This window comes from Sphaeramia orbicularis, chromosome 6 (genome assembly GCF_902148855.1).
Source record: "Sphaeramia orbicularis chromosome 6, fSphaOr1.1, whole genome shotgun sequence".
In the NCBI taxonomy this organism is placed as follows: Eukaryota; Metazoa; Chordata; class Actinopteri; order Kurtiformes; family Apogonidae; genus Sphaeramia; species Sphaeramia orbicularis.
In genome coordinates, this window is record NC_043962.1 from 47,146,330 (window position 1) to 47,152,329 (window position 6,000).

Here is a 6,000-nt window from a genome sequence, read left to right on the forward strand (position 1 = left end):
AAGAAAAGCTGAGTTTTTTTTTTTCTTTTTATGAGTTTACTGCACTGTACAATGAATTCTACACCATAAAAGCTGTGTGTAACTTTATTGAGCTTTCATCTGCAGAATGCTTTTATGCCTGTAAGTGCATTGTGTGCTTCTGTTTGACACAGTATATTGTGTTGGTATTTTGCTGCTGTGCGTCCACCTTAAGACAACCTCTGAGCAGCGTGTGGGTGGTACGTACAAAACATGTACTTGTGGTCAAGGTCGTGCACAGGTCACGGATGCTGCAAAGAGAGGAGACAGAGGTGTTGGGAAAAAGCTCCACGCTGCAGGCAATCTGACCTACCTCTGGAACTGCAACTCAGCTTCGCACAGACAGCTGTAGACACCCTGTCTGAATGAACAGCTGGCCAGGATGTCTGGGCAAAGAGGAGGGGGAGAAAAAGATACCAAGCTAGAGAAAGACAGAAAAAGAGGAGTTAAACAGATTTTACAAAAAAAAAAAAAAAAAAATGAGAAAGTGGAACAGGAAGGAGAGGTAGACAGAGGTGACAAAAAGTAATAGACAGAGGCAAATACATCCAGAAGCTCTAAAGGGGCCTCTGTGTGGGAAAAGAGCGGTGGAGGGCTATAAATCTGGCTGGGCCTGGGCGTCCTGGCTGCCTGGTTCCACACTGGGTTTGTTCAGGTGGCCCTCTCCATCAGCCTCCTCCTGCTGCCGACGCCTGCTCAGTGTGCTAAAAAGCCCCGCTGAAAGAGAAATGTGTCGGAGGGAAGGAAACGAAGTTCTTCATGGTTTTATGATTTCCTTGTCTCTACAGGCATGCTTACAGGCTGACTGACATGGGCTAAGAAGCATGACTTGTGAGCAGAACTTTGGAAGACAAAGAGAGTTATGGAGTTGAACCTTGTACCCTGAACTTCTTAAAACTGCTTTTTTCCAGGGAATGTTTAATGTGGATACTGCCAACATTCACTATGGACGTATACATGCAGCCTTAGTCTCTATCTATAGAACAATATTAATATACTTCTTTGGCAAACTGTGTCCTACTTATCCATCCCCTTCCTGGGTCTGAATTATGAGAAAAAGCATCTTCCATATTAAGTAAATTGTTATTAAAAAAAAAAACAAAACAGTATTCTTGTAATCACACATTTTTCCATGTAAAACTAAACTGGAGACTGAAATTGTCTTAAATTCCCTCGTAAATTGCAAATGTCCAAGCCTGGTTACAAGTTCACATTCCTCAATTAGCCACAAGCCTCAATTCAAACTTCTTTTCCAACATGTTTTTATTTTTAGGACACAACCCTTTTTAAAGACTGCAAATAGATGACTTTACCATAAATAATCAGATTGAGTTCATTGAATAAAAATGCTGAATGCTGAAATGCTGCATAAAAGACAGTCATTATACAAATTGCTTACACTGTAAAACACGTCAAGTTGTTTCAACTTGCAAACAAAAGTTCACCTGCTGCCTTGAAAATGTGAGTTAACTTAACTTGAGTAATACCATTGTTTAAACTCAGATAATGAAGTTCATAAAGTTGACTTCACTACAGTGTTCTCATTGTCCCAACTTTGTTTTCAAAGTTATGAAAGTTGATTCAACAATTAATCACTTGTTGTTACAACTTAAAACTGTGAGTTAAAACAAATATTTAGTTTATTTTATCTGTACAAAAAAATACTTGACTTAGCTAGTTAAACAAATACATTTCTGCTTTATAAAAACATCAAGTTTCAAGTTCAAACAACTCACAACATTACATTATCCATTCAAAAAACCTTGCTTTCTTTTGTCAAAGGAACACAACATTATTGCAGATGAGAGGTAGGCCTTCCTTTAGAGCAGATGTAGTCAAATCTAGTCCTCAAGAGCTGGTATCCTGCATGTTTTGGAGGTTTCCCTCTTCTGGGTGTGCTGAAGGAGGAAAGCCTCTAAAACATGTAAGATGCTGACTCTCAAGGACTGGATTTGAACACTTCTTCTTCTTCAGGAGAAGCCACATCTTTGGGAGGAGTTGGGATTTCCACACTAGTCTGAGCAAAGCCACTCTGACTCAGGGTGTTTTAAGATGGTCGCTCCAGGAACAGGTGTTCTGGGTGTTGGGACCTTTTACCCCATTGGTGGAAGAGGCTTTGGCACACCTGTGTGGCCTGATTGCTGTATGGCGTTCTAAGTAGGTACCATGACAGAGGGGAATGGGTAAGACTGTCGCGATGACCCCCCCCCTGCCTGGTCCAACTGACCAAACAGTTAACAGGCTGCAACTCCTGGCCCAATATTAACTCTCCATTCTACCACCTGCCTTTACCTTCCACTGCTAACACTCACCATTCACCTTAGTCAGTGTCCTATTTGACAAAACCAGCATGTACAATTATTATATGTGACAAAAATCTTACATCATAATGATTAGCCCCTTATCAGATCAAGACCAGATTTCCAGCACTATTTGTACGTTGCATTAATATTGCCATAACACCAGTGGTCGTGATCAGTTCTGAGAGAGATTTTCAAACTGACATCATTAAGTTATGTTGACATATTTAAATTAACATTTCACTGAACTGGCTAACAATCTTGAGTTGCAATGCCAATAACTCATGAAGTTAAGTTGAAATTTCATAACTCATTATGTTAAATGGAAGTAAATCATCGAAACAAGTTATGACAACTAATTGAGTTTATGACTTTTTACAGTGTAGTCCTTGATCATTGACCTTGAAGTGTCCCTAAATCAGTCCAAAATCAAATACATGCTTCATCTGCAGTGTGTATGGAGCTGATTATGTCCATGCCAACCTTGCCATCAGTTTATAGAGTTTAAGCAGGCCACTCAAATGTAGCAGTAACTATTTGTTTTCTAACGCACAAACCCCCTCCCCCATCCTTCCACTTTTCTTCTTTTTTATTTTCAACTGATAACTTGTAAATACAAGTTAAGCCAACTCGCACCTAGATGGAAAAACTTTCAATCAGTTGAGACAATGAATTGATGAACATTTAACTTTAGAAAACTAGAACAGATGAGTTGAAAATCCAAAACTAGTCGAAGCTCTTTGAGTTGAAGACCAAAAAATAAGTGGACATAACTAAAAGGGGTTGTAACGTTTTGCAGTGTATAGGTGGAAGGTTGTTGGCAACTGAATGTGACAAAAGAGCACCACCTGTAACACTTGCAAACTGCACAAAAGATTTGACTGAAATCTTTGTCAGTAATTATTTTCATCAATGCAAAATGCCTCCAAAGAGATTCAGGCTTGCAACCCACTGACCATAAGCTGTATTCTCAGGGTCTGCTAAGTTCAAGTGGGGATTTTTCAGCACATACAACTGGAGCCAGAAAGTGGCCTCTTCATGGCTTACATCCAGTGATGCTGGCCTAGTGGGCAGACTGACAGTGGGAGACGATACAGAGAACAACAGACGAAGAGGGGAGAAGAAAATGTAGAAAACAGACGCTCCGTACAATTCATGCACACACAAGCATTACAAATGGTTTTTCAGCGGATCTGTATTCCTGGAAAACACAAACTTTCAAAAACACACGCCGGAGATTCGCATTTACTCTGCAGCACAGAAAGAGATATAAACGGTGTATCACACATGCATCCTGAACAAAAAAAAAGACAAAGCACATAAGAAAACATGCAACACAATGTGAGCACAGCACCACATACTTTTCCACTTTGTCTCACGTGCTGGTGAGTAAGTGAGAGTGTGGGCTATGCAGACAGGGCCCATTTTTCTCTTTTCCTGTGGTCGGAGTAGGGATTTATTTTCGCAGTTCTTTGGAGGAAGGTCACTGTTTTGCTGAATTTGAAGCATTTGAAGTATCCGAGGCCCCATCCCTGTTCCACATTAGAGAAATAGCCCATTCATTTGGACCTGTCAGAGTGCATAATGGTTCTCAGAAGCATTATACACTGTGCTTACTGCTTGTCAAACTAGGTCACCCAAACATTTTGGCCCTTGATCTCATTATGTAATTTACCCTTGTATTACTCTCTGTACAGGTAAGATCTTCACTGACAAAAAAGTGTCACCAGTTCCCTAAAGGTTTTGATATATTAAATTAGAGAAATGGCCCCAAATGGAATACAGAACATATTTGTATGCAGAGGAGATATCTTGTGTCAGATAAATTGTGAGCGGATATTACCTTGGACTGTTTGACACATGGCTGTCTGGTCTTCCTCTGCCTCTTACAGGTAATATTTTACTGTAATGGGTATTGAAGGATCTGGTCAAAGCTGAAAAAGGATGACATCCAGAGCCCTCTGTCAGTGCAGGACAGTGCATTGTTCTGGAGTTCAAAGTGGAGGAAGGAAACTTTATTCCAGTAACTGTCCAATAAGACAGCAGTTGTAGAAAATATCCAAAAAGTAAAGTGCTGACAGTTGGTAATAATTTGCCATCTACAGTGGCATTACTTTGTTAATTAACTGGTGATAGCTCCTTTTGTTTGTAAAAGTCTTATTCTCTGTTCCGCTGCCTCTGAGCTCATATTACATTTAGCGAGGTAAAATGGGTGTTTTGTGAGTTGAAAATAGGCCCAATGTGAAACAGACCCATTCATTCTGAGTCTGGTCCACTTAAGGTAATTGAATTTGACTCTGGCGTTTTTCTGTAGTTCAGGCTTTCGAGCTGCTACATTGTTCACTTTAGATTCAAACTGAGAAGAAGTAAAGTCTCCATATGCTCACTTCCTCACTAAATCAGCAATATCTGTTTCAAAGTTTTGTGGAAAACCACAAGGGTGTAAACACACTCATACACACATGCACAAACACACCGGTCTTTAAAAAGACCAATAAACATTGAGGCCAGCTGCCCTTGAGAGAGGTGTACTAATTTAGAGAGGACTAATTCAGAACTAGGCTAGATATTTTCAGGCTCACGCTTCTACTCCTCTTGCCACAAGTTTTTGTTTGTCTGTTTGTATGACCTCTAAAAGACACAGATGGGCCAAGTTTTCCCTTTGAGACTTTTTTTTCCTTTCAGAAAAACTTATTACATTTCAGTAATGAGCGTAGATAGGTGTACCTGTGAGGCTGACTGCTATTAAATAGTCAGTTAAACAGTCATTCACGGTCAATGTAAGGTGCATCATTGTCTGTCCTTTTATCCAGTGCCAGTAAACAGTTTGGTTCAGGCATTCATGCAAATGTACAATAAGTCTTTGGCCTGATTTTTAATCCTCCATAGTTTCACATAGTTGCCTCAGTCAAAACAACTGCTGGATTGAATTGAATTGTAATTACCATTTAAGATGTTCATCCTGAAAATTAATACTTTGAACCTATCTAATGTTCAAAAATCTAATTTTCCAAGTAGTCTGGTTCCTGAACAAATAGGTGAAACACAAATTTCAATTTCCAGGTTAATGCTATTGAGCAAATATTGGTATACAAATGTTATGAGGTGAACTTGGAGAACACATTAGGTCATCCAGAGGAACATCAACATATTTGCATAGAAGTTAAAAAAAAAAAATGTATTGGTGTACTTATTACATCCAGGGTGTACCGCTGTGACCCTCACAAAGAATAAGCAGTTCAGAAAATGGATGGATGGACGAGCTACCGAGTTTTCCAGAGCAGGTGCTTTGGTGTAGAGGTTATGGTTAATTCAATTCATTATCTCCATAGGACCATCCAGTCTTTGCATTTTACCCATCCTAATGTGAACACCACTTAGCATTAGCGGTAGTACTGCTAAGCACATTAGGAGCAGTGGGATGAAGGCACTCGGGGACCAACACAGGACCAGGTCAACAGGTCCTCATCAGTATTTTGGGCAAGGTGACAGGAGAATTAAAGGTGGGGTCTGAGATGTTTTCTTGAAGCATTTTTTACTATATTGCTAAAAATCCCCTTCACACCCTGATTACAACTAATTAATTAAATGCTCTAACACAAAATTAAAAAAATTTTGTCACCTGTGGAAAGACAGGACTGAAAAAACACCATCCAATCATTTTGAGCGCCCACTCGAAATG